This window comes from Papaver somniferum, chromosome 3 (assembly GCF_003573695.1).
Source record: "Papaver somniferum cultivar HN1 chromosome 3, ASM357369v1, whole genome shotgun sequence".
Lineage (NCBI taxonomy): Eukaryota > Viridiplantae > Streptophyta > Magnoliopsida > Ranunculales > Papaveraceae > Papaver > Papaver somniferum.
The window spans coordinates 173,973,454-173,996,340 of NC_039360.1; the positions used below are offsets into that span (position 1 = coordinate 173,973,454).

At 36.3% G+C, this 22,887-nt stretch overlaps 1 long non-coding RNA gene across 1 annotated transcript in view; it reads left to right on the forward strand.

The window, feature by feature from the left end:
* The first annotated feature begins 2,324 nt into the window (after positions 1-2,324).
* The window catches only part of LOC113361904, a 37,349-nt gene continuing 16,786 nt past the window's right edge, over positions 2,325-22,887 (forward strand). The window contains exons 1-2 of the long non-coding RNA XR_003365406.1: positions 2,325-2,383; positions 2,509-2,576. This is a non-coding gene — a long non-coding RNA (uncharacterized LOC113361904). The remainder of the gene's footprint in view (positions 2,384-2,508; positions 2,577-22,887) is intronic.

Below are 22,887 nucleotides of genomic sequence, written 5' to 3' on the forward strand. Positions count from 1 at the left end.
TTCTAAAAATGAGGCTTTTAGATAACTCTTCAGATAATCTTATATGGAAGCTTAACAGAAATGGTAAATTCACTCTAAAATGTGTTTACAAGAGATTGTTTGAGGACAGTCTTGGATCAAGGAAATTTTCTGTGTTCATTCATGGAACATGTATTAGATGGAAAGAGTTATGGAAAATAAATACTTGGCCAAGAGTCAAGCATTTTTTCTGGAAATGTCTTTCAAATATCCTCCCAACTAGGGTTCGTCTATCAAGTCAGTGTGGGTACATAAACAAAATATGTGCACTGTGCAACCAGCATGAAGAAACTACGATGCATGTTTTATTTCAATGTCCTTTTTCGAGGGCAGTGTGGATGGGCATACCTGGAGGAAGTCATATTATAATGGGAGTATTTACTGAGATTTGTGCGATTTTCGAAGACTGGATGAGACAGTCTACAAAAACCCAAAGTCAGGATAATTGGCTCAATCTAGTAATGGTGGTTTCTTGGAGTATATGGAACGAACGGTGTGAGGTGGTCTTTCAGAAAAAGAATCCTGATCCTAACACTGTTTCACGAAAAGCTGCTAGCTTTGCTAATTATTTAGCTTCTATATCTATCAAGCAGGGTGGTTCTAATATTGTCTCTGCTTTACCTCATGTGTCACCAGTTGAATAGAAACCTTTTGATTACCCTTATGTAACTATTAGATGTGATGCCCCTTTCGATAGTAATACAGGACTAACAGGGGTTGGTTTAATATTGCGTGATTCTGCAGGACACTGGCAGGGAAGTCTCGCAAATTCCTATGCAGGAGTAACTGACTATGAAAGGGCAGAATATCTCGCCATTTATGATGCAATGGTATGGTGTAAAGAACTGCAGATCTCTCATGCTATGATTGAAACAGATTTGCAAAGCATTGAAAGATTCATCAACAACATGAGTATTGTTATATCACTATCACCACCACTGCTTAATAATGTGATCAAAAAAAATAAAATAATGCACAGTATGGATGATTGATAAACAAAATTATGGATAGTTAAAAAACACTCATTAGTAACATAATTAAACTTAGCAAAAACGCATTAAGGTCTTTAAGAGAAGGGATCAAAATGAAAAGTCTTGGAGGAGAATCAACAATGGTGAAAACCCATTAAACTTCCCGATGAATCAAAAGGGGTCATCGGACTGCAAAACCATGAAAGAAAAATTGGGAAAACTATGTAAAATCTTGATCTTCCATAGCCCCATGAAAACATGGTGATGAACTCTAAATGGATTAGGGTTTATCATATGTATGTTTCTCTGATAACAGAACCAGGGTCCACGAAGTCTTGTAAATTTATCAGGGTTTATTACATGTGTATCATAAATTATTCCTCCAGATAACTAAAAAACTTGCTGCTAAACTTTCAAGCAGAATACGATTGTGATAAAGGATAATAAAGATGGAAGAAGAAGAATGAATAAGCACGAGTTGGATCGTCCTTCAACTTGTATAAAGACTAATTCGTGGGCTATGGATAATAACAATAACAAGTCGAATTTTATTTGTAGGTTAGTTCGATTGACTAAGTCTCATGGGCTATCAATAATAAAATCGTGGGCTATGTTTAAGAAAAGCCTTTAGAAAACTCAAAAAAACTAATTTGAATTTGTATCATGATTGTTGTATCTGTATAATGAATAATCAATTTTACATGAGTAATAGTTTAACTCGCCATTAATGGTGTTCGACGTGATAGAGAGGGAGAAATAGGGATTTAGAACTGTACAGACCAGAGAAGATCGATTGAGGCTGAACAAAAGTTGGTTTCTGGAATTTTTAATTATATTTTTATAGTGGGACTACTAAGTAAAATATTTATTTATAATGTGCCCCTTATTTTCTTACGAATTCGTCTCAGTTTTTATCTCTAATTACATTTTAAACCAGTTTTGCTTTTATTTTAACCATCACACCCCTAACAAATATCTTAATTTTGTTGCCCCGGTTGGCTGCTGCCACAAAGTCAACCTTCGTTGAATTTTTCTCAAGGTCGGCCCTGACTGTGTATTTGGATGGATGGGATAGATCCCTTAATTTTCTCCGTTATAGGATAGATCCCCAAAAGAATTAGTGAAAATTGGACATATTTCCAATTTTCCCATTATTTCTTATCTCCCTACGAACTCCATTATCCCATGTTATCAAAGAAGAAGCTTTTCTTCTTCTTTGAGTGGGACAAGTATAATTACACCCAGAAGAGGGGGAGGAGCTACATTAAAGACGCATGAGGGTGTTACTTGTTCAGCTTCTGTAACTCTTCCCTCGGCTATTCTTTTCGATTGTGATTCTTGTCGACACCGAGAAAGATGGTCATAGGATTTCATTTAACGATACATTTGCTGAAGTAAGATTTCTAATTCATCTCAATATCATTACCCATTTCATGTTTGAGAATATTTCTTAAACTGGAATCTGGATTTGTCTATTGAATTGGTGAGTAAGTATGAATTTTGTTCAATGGTTATGCAGATGGAATTGGGCGTAACTTGGGATGATTTGTACGGTGAATCGCTTAAAATTGGGGGTGGAAAAGAGAGGTAATTAAAATTCAATTTTGGACTCATCTCATATATTATTATCATTTTATTTTATTTTTTTGAATTGAGCCACTCAGGGCATTTTATTAACAAATGATAATATGTGGATTTTGTGAATTATTATTATTATTACTTATTATTATAATTTGACTCTTATATATTATTGGATAGATATTATTACATGAAACTAGTTGGAAGCCTAACAAGCTAAGCTCCAACGACATACTACTACACTAATTGAACAGGTTGTTGTGCTAACCTACCAGCGAGCCTCATGGGTAACCTAGTCAAGGGAGCCGAAACGGCAGGAGGGGGCTGAGATTGTGTCACAAGGGGGGCAAAGTAACACTACTTTCCATGTTAATTCCTGTAATATTACGCCATTGGGGACTCGAACCTGGGACCTCCTGGAACGCGTTAAACTTTGGGGAACGGGGATGACCAGCTGAGCTAGGGCCTTTTCTTATTATTATAATATTATTATTATTATTTTGCAGTGGATGGGAAAGATAAAGAGACACAAAGAGAAGAAGAATTCCATTCCTTAGAGTTAGTATATGTTACATCCTTTATACACAATAGGAATAAGGCCCTAGCTACTATTGGGACGCACATCCATGGCTAAATCCCTAAAACACTCCTCCTTGTGCGGTCCAATATAACTTCATATGCAGTACTTCAAACACAGTGCTTCAGATGCAGGTCTTCAGATGTAGTCTCTTCTTGATGACTATTGTATCTAAGACAATTGCTTCATTAAAACTTTAACAAGGAAAAACCCAGTGGGACAAAAACTTGGTACAACTCTTCACATGTAGTACTTCACATGTTGTCTCGTATTTTACATGTAGTTTATCACATGTAATACGATCTTCAAAGATCGACGAGTCTAAGTTAATTGCCTCGTTAAAACTTCGTCAGAAAAAACCCAGAGGGACAAAACCTGAACTAAAGAAAAAGAGTACGATAATAAGTAAACTTAGAACATAGTTGGATATGTATACGTTGCCTCATTAAAACCTTGACAAGGAAAAACCCAATGGGATAAAACCTTGACGACGGGAAAAGAGGACAACGTGACAGATGCAAGTAAAGGTAATATGTTGCATATGATCACTTTGCTCCGTTGAAGTTGACTAGTTGCTTCACAACTTCTAAGGAAGAAAACCCTCGTGGGAAAGACAATATCCTTAGCTAGGAAATTACATTCCCGGTGTTTGTTGTTTTCTCATTAAAAACCTTGACGAGTAACAAATCCTGTGGGAAAAAGTAACCTCGGCGAAAGAAAATAGTTCAACACACCATTAGATGCTCCCCCCTGATGACAGATAATTTTCATTAGTCTAATGCAGTCAGAAGAAGTTTACTACACTTTACTTTGGTGACTTGAATGTTTATTAGACCTTGTTGTTGATTCTGGAAGTTACGTTGCTTAACAGACTATCGCGTTTTATTTCTTTGATTCAGATATTTTCAACAATATCAACGCGATCTTCATGTCTTAAATGTTCAATATACTTGATGCTTTTAGTATTGTCTCGCTAAAAACCTTGTCGAGTAACAAAATCCTTTGGGAAAAACTATTCCCGATCGAAGGGAAAAAGAGTACAACACAACTTCAATTTCGAAGTAAAATATGTCGACATCATATCCTTGGATCCTCCCCCTAATGTCGGCATCTCCCCCTGATTACTTTCAGAGTTGTTTTAGACAATTCCTTTAGTCATGTACTTTTGGAAACTGAATATCGGTAATAACCTAGAAAATAATCTACCATATCTCCGTATGATTACTTTCGTTGGAGAAGAGATTATTATTCCTTCATAATCAACAACTTTTGGATTGCACTTTCATTAGCATTCCTTTTAATGTCTTTGTAGGGATAAAATAAATTTATGTCAATGGTTACTTTTAAGTACATGATTACATTTACTTTACCATTCCGATGATGTTGCGTTGGCGCGCAACTATATCTAGCTAACAAGTTCCCTGAGGATGTAAACTTTAATCAAGTAAATTATTATACTAAGTACAACAATACGTCTATTGTAATTAGATATGGGAATTTCATCTCCCAACACATCTTCGTCATATTCCTTTTGACGAAATGGTTACTTACATTTGAACCTCGATTAATCATGGGAGCGCTATCAGGATGCATGTCTTTGTTAAATTTCCTGACAACTTTAGACATATGCAAACTGGTGGAATAATATACCACAAGCTCAATATTCGATCGAGCTTTCCCTAGATTTTTCATCTCAAATTCGGATTTTAAATAGCTTTTAAGGTCTCTTATCACATCAAGAGTACACATCATGTTTGTACCATTAACATAAATAGCTACAATTCCAAATCAGGAACTTTCTTATGAATACGCAAGGAAAAATAACTTACTTGTCTATGCGCTCCAAATCAAATAGTTACTTAGACGGGTATACCACATCCGTATGATTGCTTGAATCTATAAGTGAGCGTTTTATCTAACTGTAAACGCACTCCGTAGTTTAGAGTCATTTGATTTGGGCAACAAAAGTCTATCAAGTACTTTTGTAAATATGTTCGGTCACTTGGTTCTTTCAGAGACACGTAACAACCACATACATATGCTGCATTTCAAGTCCTTTTGAAATTATCAAGCTAACTAAGTAGCAGAACACTATAAAGTTCATTACAAGAGAACAATTCTAGGGCTTTGTGAGAAACCTTGCGCCACAAGGCGAGTCTTTATACTTTAAGACTTATTTCTTCTCATTATGCTTTGTGAAAAATTAATCATGTATGTCCAATAGGCTTTACACTTGGTTGGTTAGCACTACCACACCAAATACCTGTATATTTGTCAAAGAACCAAGTTCTACCTGGATTGTATAGGCCAAATATGTTATTTATTTGAAATTAATCAAAATAAAGCATGGTTCGATCTCATTGGGCTATACTTCTGGAGCAACTATTTATGGATTATATTATCACTGTGCACGCATGATCCTTCCATTGACTCATGTGCATTCTCATAATCCGTCAGGATTTCATTGTTCTCTAGAATCATTTAAAACTTCGGAGCGTCCTCCAGTATTGATTCATGGACATAGTCAGAGACAATCAAATGAGATGATTTCATTAATGATACAAATTAGGTTGTGCCTTACTCATATATTTCCTTTCTAGGTGAGCATTGACCGAACCTGGTGGTCTCTACATCTTCCTTTATGGAGCCACAGCCTCAACTACACTTCCACCAAGTGTAGTTGTAACACCTTAGTCTATTGTGTACCCCATACTGAGGATTTCTAACCTTGCAGGAATATTTGCAGTCGGTATGTGTGATCTTGTCACTTTAGCGACATCAATGTACATTCTGAAAATTGATTATTCTTTGTTACTTCACATTTACATTTGTGGAGTACAAGAATCAATATGAGACACAGTGGGAACACACCACGACAATTCCTGTCGTTCCCTTAGAAAATATGTTTTCTTATCTCCCCCTAACGACGGGAAACTTGTCTCATTAAAATGACAACCCGCAAATCTAGCGGTAAGAGATCTCCTGCCAGAGGTTTTAAAAAAATGCGGATAATTGTTGGGAAATCATATCCAACATAACTACTAACAGTTTTGAAGACCCATCATAGTACGATGTGGAATCGTTATGGCACATGTATAGTGCAACCAAAAATGCGTAAGAACACGAATGTCAGGCTTAAATCCAGTTACCAACTGGTACGCAGAAGAAAGGTTGACTAATATTGGGGTCTAAAAATGAATTAAGTAAAGATGCGTGTAATATTGCAATAAAAGGTAGGTTAGTACGCATAACCTATTCCTTAGGCACCATCTGTAAACTTTGATGGTAGCCTTTGCGAGACCACTGGATATAAGATACTCTATATTGATCTTATTAAACACGCAATATTCATCAAGTCCTTTTGATGTAAATTCTATAGCATTAACAAGGGTGGTGAGCCTTTGCCCTTTGCTTTGTGAAGTATATGCTAGGAATTCTACAAAAATTAAACACATTGTTTGTTATGAACAATAACTGATTCAATGCATCGAATCATCCACCAGATCCATAAATCACTTGAATGGTCCGCATTTTGCATGGGTATATGTCCACTAACAACACTTTATTTCTTTGGATACTGAGGTATTTAGTATTTGCATCTAGCTAAAACAGGATGATCTCAATCATGTTTCACTATAGAGAGACTTTGTAAGATGTGTGACGTGCTTTCTTACTCTAAAGCATAATGGGGAGAGGCAGTACAAATCTAGTAACTTTAGAAATCTCTGATTTTGATAGATGTCATAACTTCACATTCTATTAGTTCATTTTATTATACACTCAAATGAAGTGATGCTCGTGTTAGTACTTTCAAAACGGAACATCGTGTCACAACCAATGTGCCTTATGGTTATGTCAAAGTCTTTATGAATCAATCCCAATCATTTCATTGTTGGGGTTAATAAGGATTCAGTAATTCAAGTTCCAATGATCTACAATTCACTAGATTGACACATTAATTTTTCTAAGAATATGCTTCCTTCCACATTCATTAGAAATAATTTATAGATGCAATCAAATCCATTCTCACTGTAAGGGCATAAATATAATATAGTTCAATTAAATAGTCAATTGGCGAGGCAAAGTTCTTGTTGCCATTAAAGTTGATGTGAAAATTGGTTGCTACTATGATACACATTACATTGTATATATCAACACCTATGACCAGGTGCATTTCCAACTATTTCATTTATGATGGGAGCTAGAATTATATCTTAGCTTCATCCCATATTCAGCTGATACCGGTACTTTGGTGTCATTACTACTGGGAAAAAATACATTTCCGTCTCATGATATATATGTCCCTTTCACATGCTTTACATGAGTCATTACGTCTAAACCTTATCACTTCAGGGTTCTTTCCATTTTCAATTTTGCTACATTTAGCTTAATTTGAGAAATTTCTTTATCTAAATAGGCCAAGAGAATCTCACTACACATGTCAACCACTTACTTTAGGTTGAATATATTATTAAAAATAGTTAATTCTCTTGTTGTCATACTTCAACATATACCGGTCCGTTAGTATTATGGATGAAGTAGAGAAATGAAAATTTTGTGACTCATATCATCTTTTGTGAAGCTTCCACAAAAATTGGAATACATGTGATTTTATTTGAACGTATGTTTTGAAACAACTGACATATTAATAGTCGAGCAAGTGGATACATTTCAAGGAACATTCAAATTTTGATAGAAAAATATCAAGTGCACAATAATGGTCCAAGTACTTCTAAACCCCAAATAAATACATTGAAGTTGGTACAACCAATTGAATAAAAGACACCATCCAACTATAGCCAATATCATATTCAAGAGACTAAAATAGCATCAAGTTCAAAATTCTTAATGATCGAGATTAGCAATAATAATTTAAATTGACCATTTATATATCGTGGAATTATCTTAAGACAAAAATAAACAAAACTAGACATATTCTTAAAATAAATAAATAAGCCTAGCAAGTAATCAATTGTAAAGATCCAACGTTAGGTTACATACCTCGAACTTTGGTTCTCGCCGTATATAGACAGAACCGGAACAGCCTTGACTGTGCACAACCCAAAACCGAGCTGGAACAGTGAGCCGAGCCGGGACAGTGAGCCGGAACAAGAGCCGAACTGGGTCGGGTTGGAACTGAACTGGCTGGGTCGGGTTGTAAACACTTTCCACCAGATTTACTTTCTCCACGGGAAAGTGAACAGTTTCCGGGTTGGATCATCAGGACAAATGAACAAAATCTTCCGCACATCTTCTTCCTCCTTACATCTGGATCCCACCGTAATGAAAAAATATAAAATAGGCTTCTCTTAAATATAGCACATGCTTTTATTAACTATAGACCACACAAAATCAGTAATTAATCAATTTAAACGGATCCTTATAGTTATTCAACATAGCCCATGACATTACATATATATTTTATACATAGCCCATAATAGTTGAATACATCACCGAATCCCTAAATCAAGAAAAAAAATTAATCATATAATTTTCAAAATTAATTTTATGTAAGATCTATGACATAAATGATGATTTTTAAAAATACTAACTTTATCTAATCATGATTGAGAAAAAAAAATAAGATCATCTTTAGAATTTTTTATAGTATAATTATGTTTATAAAGTTTTAGAAATTGATTTCAAAAAAAAGAATCAAAACCTTATGTAATTTCAAATTTTGATTGATGTTTTTGTGAAAAAATTTTAGGGAATAATTAGAATATAACCTTAATCAACTGTAGTTATGATTTAAGAAAACTAACATTATCTTAGCGAAAGATAAAAATTTAGGTTTTGTTGGTTTTAGGGAGAAATTATAAATTAGGGTGTAATATAATAGGGAAAATAAATTAGGGTTTATATATTGATTTTGAGGAAGAAATAGATTGTTAGTAAAAATAATTAAGACTTGTTTGATAAATTAGATTTTTGATTCTAACTTAAGTTTTTTGGACTATGGTTAATAAAAGTGTGGGCTATATTTAAGAGAAGCCATAAAATAATACCGAGCATAACAGAACCCCGTGATTTTTCTCTTTCACGGATTTTGTCTCATTCACATGTGAGGTTGTCCACTTTTCTTATCCTCGGAACACGAACAACAAGAGATCAAAGAGATGATTAGAGACTAATCAAGGTGGGTACATAAACAGTACCAAAAATAAATCAAAATATTTTTTGATTCCAATCAATTTTCGGCGCAAATTTAATATATCCAAAATTGAAATCACAAAACAGGGCAAATGTCAAAAATAAAATTAAAAATTAGGGAAAATAAAAAAATATATATATTTATAGGACAAAACAGATCCAACTTATCTGATTTGATTCCAGCGATTTCCATATTAGCTTGACATTGATCCGCGTAGAAAAAGAGAAAAAAATCAATCAATCCGATATAGGTCCGTGGTATAGCATCGTGCATGATAACGTTTTGCAGTGGATGAGAAAGATAAAGAGACACAAAGAGAAGAAGAATTCCATTCCTTAGAGTTAGTATATGTTACATCCTTTATATACAATAGGAATAAGGCCCTAGCTACTATTGGGACGCACATCCATGGGTTAAATTCCTACAACATATTATTTTTTATTTTTTTTATTATAAAAAGTAAATTACAAAGACAGTTTTTACATCGAGGGTGTTGGTAGCCTAGCAACAATCTGTGCACCGACTCCCTTTTGAATAATAACACCTATTCTATGAAAAAGAGACCCTCCTACTTTACAATTGGCATTTTGACTAGCAAGATAGTTCCTAAACCTTCTCAAAAAAAAACACAAGTATCATCACCTAACTCACCAAATGTTGTAAAAGCCAACACCCCGAACTCGTATCCATGTGCTAAGCACTTGTCCAAGTACTTATTGCGCTTGCGAGTGACTACATCAGTAATTACTTGGCATGGGGTAAAGGAAGTAGTTCGGTCACTAGTAAATGGAGAAGTACATGTGACATCATAGCAAACGTCCCTGCCATTATCCCAGTTATAAACCAACAAATCTGCGGGCCTCAAAGCTTTAACCGAGTCGTATAAGAAACCTATACGAACCTCTTTACGAGCTGCAACACTCGCTTTATAACATATGTCTGCAAATTTATCACGTAACATATCATGTAGATACTTACCACCAATCTCGCTGGCATAATGAACATGATGATCACCATATATGTCCATATCCTTTTTACAAAAAGGACACAAACTGTCAGCTGCAAAAATGGGAATACCTAATCTGTAGCTCAAAACTGCATGAAACTGCCGAGGCCCAATAAATTGGTTCAAGCCCTGAATGGGTATAGCCTTGAGAAAATCCATCGCGTGATCAGTTTTATTCAATTATCATAGTGTAGCATCTCTTACAGATAACGAAAAGTTGATGGGAAAATCCTTCTTGATTACAGCAAAATAGCGAGACTTCATGAAATGGGGGGCAACAGTATTAATATTGAAATCAGAAGGATGAAGACCACAAACCTGAATGTATGCCTAACATTATTATTATTATTATTATTAACTTATAGATATTTCTAATGTTGGATTTGGATAGATATTATTACATGAAACTAGTTGGAAGCCTAACAAGCTAAGATCCAACGACATACTATTACATTAATTGAACAGGTTTTTGTGCTAACCTACCAGCGAGCCTCATGGGTAACCTAGCCAAGGGAGCCGAAACGGCGGGAGGGGGGCTGAGATTGTGTCACAAGGGGGGCAAACTAACACTACCTTCCATGTTAATTCCTGCAATATTACGCCATTGGGGACTCGAACTTGGGACCTCCTGGAGCGCATTAAACTTTGGGGAACGGGGATGACCAGCTGAGCTAGGAGCCCGTTCTTATTCTTCTTCTTCTTATTATTATTATATTAGAATTGTGGAAAAATTTACACAAATTTGGTTGGTAGTCGGGCAACAAGTTATGCTCCGACTCCTTTTTGGATAGCCAACCCTACTATTATTATTATTTATTTTTTTATGAGAAATACACCTCAAAGGGCTTTTATTGAAAATAACCAATGTTCATACAGATGTTGTTGGTAGTCGAGCTACCAAATGGGCGCCAACACCCTTTTGGATTGCAATGCCAATTCTATGAAAGAAAAAGTTGCTAGACTCGCCAGCATCATTATTAGCCAGGCAGTTCTTCAATCTCTTTAAGAATATGGTAGTGTCTTCCCCAAGTTCACCTAGTGTGGTGAAAGCTAAAATACCCAGCTCATATCCATTTGCTTTACAAGTGGCGAGATACTTGTTGTGTTTGCGAAGGACAGCCTTTGCAATAGCCTAACCGGGTGCAAAATAACGAATGTCACTCGTGAAAGGAGACACACCGGTGATGTCGAAACAGGTATCCTTGCCATTGATCCAATTGTACACCAGCAAATCTGCGGGTAGCAAAGTGGTAGTCCCTGAAAAGAGACCTAGTGACGCTTTTTTCCTTGCCGAAATACCAGCCCTAAAACAGATGTCGACAAAGATATCACGTACAATATCATGGAGGAATTTAAGCCCGACCTCACTGGCACAATGTAGTGCATGGTCACAGTATATGTCCATTTCTCTATTGCAACAAGAACAACGACTTCCTGCTTCGAACAGGGGGATGCCGTAACGATAGCTGAGGACGCATCTGAAATGACGAGGGCTGATTGTTTGGTTTAAGCCGCTGATGGGTATTGCCAGTAGGTAGTCCTGTGTATGCTTTACTTTGTTACTCTGCAAAAGCACAGTGTCTCTCGCAGACATGGTATAGGTTGTGGGGATCTGTCTCTTGATAGCTTCAAAATATTTTACAGCCAGCGAATGCATGGAATGCATGGGTAGGGGGGCTGTAGTATCAAAGCTAAGAAGAGGAGACTGAGTTCCACATACCTGATTGTATGTCTGCAGGGCTATCTGTGAAGTTTCACTCGGTCCTGAAGTTGCAACCTGTTGCAATATGGTTCTTTGGACCGTCTGCGTCTGGAACTGTGAGGCAAGGTAGCAATATTTAGACGTGTCAGACATCGTGTAAACTCCCAGGCCTCCGTCTTTGATAGGAAGCGTCGCCAATCGGAACTGAAGTGGGCCAAAACCAGAGCCATCTGCTGTAATTAACAACCGGAGGTATTGATGCAGGGAGTCATCATAGTGAGAGGCAGCATGCTCAACAGCAGCTGGCGTTGTCGTGCGCATTGTGAAGTACAATTTAGAGACTCCTACACAGTTTCGCAACAATAATAGCTCGCACTGGGGGTCTTTCAGCTTTTTCACCATGTTCATAAGGTGGACAGTCTTCTCGACTCGTTGGGAGACCATGTCTTTGCACAACTGTAGGCCTAGGCTAACCGGGCCACCTAGTAGTTTGACTCAAGCTGTTGGCCTTCCAATATCAGGTGGGAAAACGTCTTTTTTCCAGCTTCGGGGATCTGTGTTAGGCCAGAACACCTCCGTTTTGTGAATATTGAGATGTTATTATTATTATTATTATTATTATTATGAAAGGGAGCCACTCAGGCATTTATTAATAAAACTGAAAGTTATATTTACAGAGAGTTGGCATTTATTTTATTATTTATTATTGGATAAAGAATATTACATTAACTAGTTGGAAGCCTAACAAGCTAAGCTCCAACGACATACTACTACATAAATCGAACAGGTTATCGTGCTAACCTACTAGCGAGCTTCATGGGTAACCTAGCCAAGGGTGCCGAAGCGGGAGGGGGAGCTGAGATTGTGTCACAAGGGGGGCAAGCTAACACTACCTTCCATTATTATTATTATTATTATTATTGCAAAACAAATGACAGAGTCTTTTACAAATGATTAATTGGCAGCCTAGCGACAATCTGGGCGCCAACTAATATTATTATTTATTATTTTTACAAGTGATTATTATTATGAATATTATTATTATTATTTTGAAAAAGAAAGAGTCAATTATACAGAATTTGTTGGTAGTCTAGCCACCAACTGGGCACCAACGCCTTTTTGAATTGCAATACCTATTCTATGAAACAAAAAGCTATCGGTGTCACAATTATATTGTTGGTGTAGGATCATAATCTCGCAAAAATTATGTCTCAGCGAAATTATCAATGGTACAACACAATAGCGTCGCGGAACAGCTTCATAAATGATAGAATAAATGACCTCATCTATGGTCACGAGAAAGATGTGATAATCTTGTGAAGATTAGAGAGTTTGCGAGATTAACATCTGTAAAGTTGCGAGGATGTCGCAAACCATATCCGAAAATAAAGGACAGATTAGTTGTCATCCATTATGTATTTCCTTATAAATAGTTATTTGAGTTGTAAAGAGGAGAGAGATCTTTTTTGAGTAAGAAACAAGTAAATAGGAGAGAGAAAGTTCAGAGCAGAGATCATTCTTTACTTCTTTATCTTTCTTGTAAGAACATTCAAAAATTAATCAATAAAATTAAGAATATCAACCTAAAAGTGAGTTGATCAACAATAAAATCATATGTGCAGTGTAGGATTTCCTGCAACTACATAATGGCGCTAGAAACAGGGAGGAGTTGAAGATTATTCTAGAAAAAGCTAAATATTGATATTGAGATTTGTGAAAATTTAAAGTGATTGATTAATAATTTTTCATAATTTCTTGCAATACTGTTAGCATTGAAGAAATGGCTAGAAGAAGAAATACATCCGAACAACCGACTACTATTAGAAGAAGCAAAAGAATTGCTGGAAGAGAAAGAAGTGAAATGGTAGAATGTACTAGAATGAGAAATAATAGAGAAAATCTAATTCAATCGCTAATTCAACAAACACTAGTTCAAGAGAGGAATACAGATTATGACAGAGTGAGCGTACACACTTGGCGATCAAATTCAGCAGAAGAAATAGAAGAAGAGCAACAAAATAGAAATTATAGACAAGAAGAGAGAAATCAATAAGCAGATGAAGGAATAATTCATGGAAGTGAGGAAATTGGAGCATTAGAAACATTGAGACGAAGAATACATGAAGAAAGAAGAGCTGAAGCAGAAGAACGTGCGAATTTAACAAGGAAAAATCACGAATTAAGGATGGAGAATATCAGATTGCAGAATAGAAGATCGAGAAGTATTACAAAATCATATTCAAGATCGACTAGAAGAGAAATGAGGCAAAATTCACCCACGATCAATGCTGGAAACAATATTCAATAAGAAATATCAAATCCTAATGAAGAATATCGCGAAAATAGAGAAAGAACTGATGATCGTTACATTCCACAAAATGAAACTTTTGATGATGGGAAAATTGGAGGAAATCAAGAGAACGGGCAAAATCAGAGACAAAATAACCAAGAGGGCGAAGGAGATCAAGAGAAAGGAAGAAGAATTTTACATGTGAGAGAAACTCAAAGAAATCAACAGACAATTGAAGAAGAAATTGAAAGACATAATGCTGAACAATCACGTTTAATTTGCGAACGTGAAAGATTGAGAGCGGAAATGGAAGAACAAGAGCTTCAGGAGACAATTCGCCAGAACAATCATGACAATCGAGAAAGAAGGCGTATACAAAACCGGAATAATGATAATCTCAATGAAGAGTATGATAGAGTAAAGAGAATGGCTGAAAGACAGCGAATTGAATTGATAAGAAATGAACAAAATTATGGAGGAGAAAATGAACGATATAATCATTTGCGAATTCAAGATAGGGATGAGGAAGAGAATCGCAGAAGAAGACGAGATGAGGATAATGAAGAAGAGATACAAAATTTCGCAAGAGAAGATAGACGTGAACGCAGAAGAAGAGAAGCAAAATTAAAGAGACCAATGGGTCAAGACTCAGATGTAAATAAACAAATCTTTAAAGAATTAGAAGAAATGAGAGGAATGCTAAATAACAGAGGAGAAGTAGGTAGAAGACAATCGGATGAAGCAATAGAAGAAGCTGTGAAAACTCCATTTGCAAGGGAAGTACAATTAGGAGGAATACCACCGAAATGCAATTTGCCCGCATTAACCAGCATTTTCGATGGAACAAATTGTGCAATTCAACTCATTAAAACTTATGTGAGGTGCATGTTACAATGGGAAAATCATGATGCGGTATTGTGCAAATATTTCGCATCCAGCTTAACAGGAGAAGCGTTAAAATGGTTTGAAGGTTTACCAAAGAATACAATAAACTCCTTAAATCATTTGCAGACCACATTCTTGGGAACATATATAAGTAATAATTCCTCACGACCTGGTATACAAGATGTGTTTGGATTAAAACAAAGGATTGGCGAAAGTTTGAAACACTTGACTAAAAGATGGAGAACTATGTGTGGCGAAATGGCTGGCCATGTAGATGAGAGATATCTCATATTATCATTTATTAATGCTATGTTTGCAACAAACCTGTTGTATGTCCAAATTTTCAGAGTCAAGAATACAATTACAATGACTGAATTGCGAGAACTTCAAGAAGAATACATTGCTTTAGAGGAAAAACAAAAATGAAATGGAATCATATCCAGTTGCGAACACCAGCTCAAAAACAGCGAATGCAAGCTTATTACCCAATCTAATAAACACAGTGGCGAATACTTCGTAAGTACAACAAGAAAAGGTGACAAGTAACAATCAGCAGAAATTGGTAGCTATGGGGAGCCGAGATCAAGAAGAGTATGAAAGAGAAAGAAATTTCTACAATCGTGGAGGAAATAACAAGATTCAATGACTCGATCAACCTCAAGAAACTTATGGAGGTCAAAGACCAAACTTTAATAGAGGGCAAGGAGGTCACAAAGTAATATGGGAAGAAATCAAGATGCCACCTCTAAAGGCAAGTGTGGAGAAGATATGGGAAGCTATAATTTTGATGGAGAATATACCAACACCATGGAACATGGGAACGGAACCACCACCAAACCACAGAAGTCATGAATTTTGTTCTTATCATCATTTTCATGGACAAACCACAAAAGATTACAGAAACTAAAGAGAATTATTTTGACAATGATAGATCAAGGAAAACTAAACGACTTTCTGGTAGAGCATCCGCAATCTCAACCATTACCACCACCGCCAGAACATCACAAATACGATGAAAAAGAAAGAAACATTCTTCATAGAAGTTGGTGCAAAAGCAAAAAATCTATTCTGTCACTCTACTGTACATTCATATAAGACAATTGAGGATTTTCATGATAATGTTTTGAGTAGAGTGTTCGCAAGAGATAATAATGGAAGAGAAATTATGAATATTGCGAAAATCTCGCGACTATAGGAATGGCAGAAACAGATCATTTCTTTTGCCACAGAAGAAATTCCCGAAGAAGAAGAGATGCATGACAATCCATTGGTAATAAAATTAGAAATTAATCCAAAATCGAAAGAAGATGAGAATGATGAAGCTGAAGATTCATGGGCAATCAATAGAATTCTAGTCGATACTGGAAGCTTTGTGAACATCTTATTTTATCATACTTATAAAACCATGGGTGGAAGAGATGATGATCTTATACCATCAACATATAAGATATATGGTTTTAATGGTACTGCTAACAAGCCTAAAGGGGAGGTTACTATGCAAATTCCATTGAAGGGAATATCTTCTGAAATCTCATTCTGTGTCGTTGATGTAGAATCACCCTACAATGCATTAATTGGTCGACCTTGGCTACATGGGATTCTAGGTGTAGCTTCAACTTTCCACCAATGCATCAAATTCCCTCACCCCAATGGTGTAGGAATCATAAAGGGAGATTGGGTTGAAGGAAAGAGATGTTACGAAACTGAGATAGAATCTTGCGAAGGAAGAGCAAACAAGAAGGAAAACTGGCGACACAAAATCAAAGAGTACAAAGAAGTGAGAGTTGATGGTGGATACAATCGAAAAGAAAGGAGAAGAGATGTTGCGAAATTAATGCTAGCTCAGAATAAAAAGGATGAACATACCACTACCAAGGAAGTAATAAAGAAGCAGAGGATGGCAAAGGTAATAAAAACAAGAAATGTATGAATGATTAAGTTGTTGCGATAATCTCGCAATAAGTAAAATTCTCAAAAATACATTTGATTGAACAACAAAATTGAGATTGCGAAATTCAGATACAATATAATGATTTGCGAGACTCTCGCAGAGATAATGAATTTTACAGAAAATAATCAGAGAAGAATGACAAAAGAGAAAGAGGCGAACCTTTATGGCGTACACCCTAGTTCGCGAATACAATTTCGCAAGAGGCAAATGTAAGACCTAAAGTACGTCATATAAGGGGGTACCTATTGCATGATTCAGGGAAAGGCTACACCGCCACCGGAACCTGAGTCATGGAGATTTGGGGTCAATGAAGCCCATCCGGGAGAGGCACCTTGGATTCTCAACTTAAGCATATGACTTAGGTTGGGCGACTAAGGTAATAAGGACTCTCCCAAGGAGTGAAATCTGATCAAGGCGCCGAGGTACACGGTTGAGTCAAGAGTGGGGCGTTTGAAGCGTCCTTGCCATTCTTGACAAGTCTTGGCTATACTGCACTCGGCCTGAAGAAAACCCCACTTAGGGTGCAGTCTCGTAACCATAAGCCCTATAGGTAAAAGGGATAAGAGGCTGCGAAAACAACTGGTTGTTGTTAAGACTGGATGGGAGGAGCTAACCTTGTATGGTAGAAGTACGCCTCCTTGAAGGGGCAACCAGGGGGAGATAAGGGCGGCACCCTCCATTAGGGAGCTGATAAGTGTCTTAAGACGCAAATGTCATGAGGCTTTTTATTCGCAAGGATATTAAGGCTTGTCATATTTGTGCAACAATCCTGAAGAGGCAATAATACAAAAGAAAAAGATAAGACGAGATCAATGGGTTTTCGCATGAAAGTGCGAAGACGTCCTGCGATTTCGTCGCAAGACGGCAATGTCATGGGGCTTTATTTTCGCAAGAATATTTAGGCCTGTCATATTGTCGCAACATTCCTGAAGAGGCCATAATACAAAAGAAAAAGTTAAGGCAAGATCAATGGGTTTTGCATGAAATGCAAGGACGTCCTGCGATTTTGTCGCAATGACAAGAGGTGGCATAATAAGACCTTTAATTAGGAAGGCAAAATAAGACCACACAGGAATGAGATTTTGAAAAGAAACAAAATTCACTTCGCAAAAGTTGCGAAATATACAATAAGAAATTTTTATGAAATCTCTCATTTGGATTCAAATAACAGAGGCAAGTATGGGAATGTATGAAATTAGAAAATGTTATTTATCTCCATATGAGAGATTTACTCAAAAATTCAAGAATTAATGATTATATTGATTAACTGTATTGCAAAGAAGAATTTTTCATTTACGCAGGTCAAAATGAAAGAAACACAAATACAGAAGAAGAATAAATGTACAAGTATTACAAAGAATCAAAGAAAGAGTAAGATATTTTCTTGGTTAATCCTTCATTATCTCAAGACTTGTTTCCTTCTTCAGCGTCAGAATCTTCATCACCATCAGAACTTCCATCACTATCAGATTCTTCATCGTCAGCTTCGCTATCAGAGATAATCAAACTGGGAGTATTCTGTGGGATTTCTTCTAAAAGACAAGGATAATCAGAATGTGGGATATTATGATCATCACAAACCATTGGATGGTTTGATTGCGAAAATGCATAGCATTCTTAAAATTCGCAACGTGATCTTTTTGATTCTTCAATCTAGAATACTTGTCGTTGCGAGAAGAAAGATTCTTTGCGAGTTCCTCCTTTTCAGCTTCAAGTTCTTCAATCTTTTCACGATATTTTTTTCAGAATCTGCGAACAAAAGACAACAATTATTAACTTGATGAAAATTCATAAGAAGCAAAAGATTAGTAAAGAAGAGCAATTAGCAACCTTCTCTGTCAGAAATCATGTCTCTAATCAAGGTGTATGTTCAACTTGGAGACTAACATTTACGCCTAAATCTTTTCTAGCATCATCTAAAATTTTCGCAGCCCAGACAAATTCATCCTCACTACTTATGAGAAGACGAGAACGAATTTGATTTTCCCTTTCGCAGAGTTCAATATTCTTGCGGTTAGCTTCATCTCGCTCAAGTTGAACTTCAAGGAGAGCCTCTTGGAATTTCGCCAAAGCCTTGGCACCTTGATCAGAGATACGATCCTTATCATCTATGAGACCGCTAATTTTGGTTCTTAACTCATTGGTTTTCTCTTTGGAATCAATAAGGAGACGCTTAAATCTGTTGGCTAAGCCTAAACTGGATCTATGATCAATTTCTAAGAGGCGAAATTTCGATCTAAGTTCATTTAGAGAAAGAGATGAAATTCTATCATTTGAGAAGCTATTTAAGGAATTGTTAAGACGTTCAAGAAGGGTATCATTATCCAAGGCATTAGGAAATGAGCGAAGAAGGGTAGCTTCATCAGAAAGACCATAAATGTCTGCAAAAAGGATCATTTAAATAAGATAAAACAACAGGATGAATGAATAAAGAGAAAAGAAAAAGTAACATACCGTAAAGCTGATTATTAGCTTGTTGAAGACTAGAAATTTTGTTCTTATACGAGGAAGAATCAATTTCTAATTGTCTATTTTTCTCGCGAAGACCTTTAACTTCAGCTTCCAATTCTTCATTCTTTTTGCGAAATTGAAGATTCTTCTTTTCAAGATTTTCGCGTCTTCTCTCTAGATCTGAGGCAACACAAAAGAAGCTTTTCCAGCCTGCGAAAAAAATAAAAAATATTAATATAGAAAGAGATTTTGAGTTATAAAATGAAAAGTAAAAGATAAAAGTATACCAGACTATTGAGAGAATGCAAGAAGTCGGGAGTCACTGATCTAGAAACTCTACGAAGAGAGCTATCACCATCCAGTAAAGGGACATCACGAAGGGTAGCGAGAGCTTTGCAGGTATTTGCGAATTGTCTATCTCCTATTCCTTGTAGAGAATCAGAAAAGAGGCCAGAAAGCTTAGCGATAGAAGATTCAGGTGGAGAATCTTCAGTTGCAGCAAGATCATCGTTATCTTCATCACCCTTGTCACTTTCAAAATTTTCGTTAGGAAGAACATTTTAAGGAGAAGAAGAACGAAATTTTCTTTTCTTTGGAGGAGGACCAGTTGATTTTTCCCTGCGAAGAGTACCTTTACCTTTATCACCAATCTTCGCAGCATCAACAGATTCTTCTACTTCAGTAATAATCTTCACACATAGATAGAAATAAGAAATGGAAGCATGGAAGTAACAATACTATTTAAAGTAATAAGAGAAAATTTCTTAACTCATCTGTGTATGAGCGAAGATCTAACATCGTATTATATTTCCCAGTCCTGTTATAACTATCTTTCCTTCTTAATTGAATACCCCATCGAGTATTCTCTTTCTTCATGGAGATAAGTTCGTAGTTTTTAAAGAAATTCGCCACTGTATACTTCTCAGCAACTATCTCTAGGTTTGCGAATTTTGGATCCCTAAGTTCTTTGGAGTAAAGAGATCCTCTACCAGCACCACGATTAGCGAACTCTAGCATCAGACGGATGCAGTCCCCACTTAGTTGGAAGATGGCTCGCGAAAATCTCGAATGAGCGAGAATTTCATAAAACAAAGGAAGATCTGGGTTATAAAGAGGAATAGGGAGACCTGCGAGAATCTGACCTAGCGAAATTATGATTGATTGATCATCACAATTTTGATTAGAGAAAAGCTTGACAGAAAGAATTGATTTGGCATTCTCACCAGGAATGGTGGAGAGTGTAAAACCTTTATCAGCAAGATCTTTTTGGACATCTTGTAAATTCTTCTCATATCTATGACCACTTGGATCCATGTTGAATATAGATTATGGGAATGTATGGAAAGTAAAAGGATTGAAGGAAGAAAAAATTACAGCAGCAGAATTTCAGAAGAATAACTGAGTTGCAGAGATGAGAAAATAAAAATAGAAGAGAAGTAAAAAAGAAAAGTGTAAAAGGGGGGGGGGGGGGGGAGAGTATATAAAGAAAAAAATTTACTCGAAGAAATAAACACCATTAAGACGAAGAGACGTGAGCGGTTGAAAAGTAGCGGTTATAGAAGACGTGTCAAGAAATAAATGGAAGAGAGAGTACGTGTGATAAATGTGGAATATGAAAAGATAAGCAGCTGCGGCATTTCTCACATCATTCTCTACTTTGCAGAGAAGATATGAGAAGAGGCAAGATGTAGGATCAGAATCTCGCAACAATTATGTCTCAGCGAAATTATCAATGGTACAACACAATAGCGTCGCAGAACAACTTCAGAAATGATAGAATAAATGACGTCATCTAAGGTCACGAGAAAGATGTGATAGTCTTGCGAAGATTAGAGAGTTTGCGAGATTAACATCTGTAAAGTTGCGAGGATGTCGCAAACCACATCCTAAAATAAAGGACAAATTAGCTTTCATCCACTATGTATTTCCTTATAAATAGTCATTTGAGTTGTAAAGAGGAGAGAGATCTTTTTGAGTAAGAAACAAGTAAATAGGAGAGAGAAAGTTCAGAGCAGAGATCATTCTTGACTTCTTTATCTTTCTTGTAAGAACATTCAAAAATTAATCAATAAAATTAAGAATATAAACCTAAAAATGAGTTGATCAACAATAAAATCATATGAGGGGTGTAGTGTAGGATTTCCTGCAACTACAGTTGTTAGCAAGACAGTTCTTCAATCTCTTCAAGAAGGTGATAGTATCTTCGCTTAGTTCGCCTAAAGTAGTGAATGCAAGAATGCCCAAATTGTACCCATGAGTCTCGCATGTGGCAAAATACTTGTTACACTTGCGAAGGACTGCTTTATTATTATTATTATTATTACAAAAAAATAAAATAATAATATTAAGAAATATCAATGTTACAAGAAATGGTGGGTAGCCTAACAACAAGCTGGGTACCCACACCTTTTTGAATAATAATACCTATTCTATGAAAAAGTGAATTACCAATTTTATAATTGGCGTCATTTCTAGCAAAACAATTTCTCAAACGTTTTAGAAAACTGACAGTGTCTTCACTTAGTTCACCGAAGGTAGTAAAGGCTAAAACTTGGAAGCCATAACCATGCGTTGCGCAAAATTCTTGCTATTTATGCAACTTGCGTGATACCGCAGCAGAAATGGCATGGCCCGAAGTGAAAGAACGAGTTCTAGCACTTGTAAATAGAGAGACACCTGTGACGTCGAAGCAAACAACTTTACCATCTATCCAATTATAAACCAAAACGTCTGTGGTTTCGCAGATTTAGAACTGTTGGTAAGGAAGCCCAAAGAAGCTTCTTTCCTTGCAGCAACTCCACATTTATAGCAAATGTCAGAAAAACCATCCCTAACCATATCATGCCTAAATTTGATACCCACTTCACTTGCACAATGTATTGCGTGATCACTATATTGGTCCATTGGCCGTTTGCAGACAGAACATGAGCTCCCAGCTTCAAAAAAGGGTATACCTAAACGATATTGAAGTACGACGCTAAATTGTCTTGTCCCAATGATAGGTGTCTAAAACACCTAATTTTATATCTAGTATTTATAATTTCTTTGCTATTTTTCTTGTGAATTATGTATCTTATGTTTGCTTTTGAGTTATTAGGTACTCTTGAGTCATATGGAGAAAAAGAAGAAGAAATCACCCAATTGGAGTAAAAGGGAAAAGCGTCAGTTCATATGCAATTACTAGGCGAGTTGTACTTGGAGCAGGCTAAGGTTGCGCAGCAATGGAGCGTAGAATGGAAGAAATGTCATTTCAGGGCGAACACTATCTGAAGCCCAGTCAAGGTTAAGGGGAAACTCTATTTAG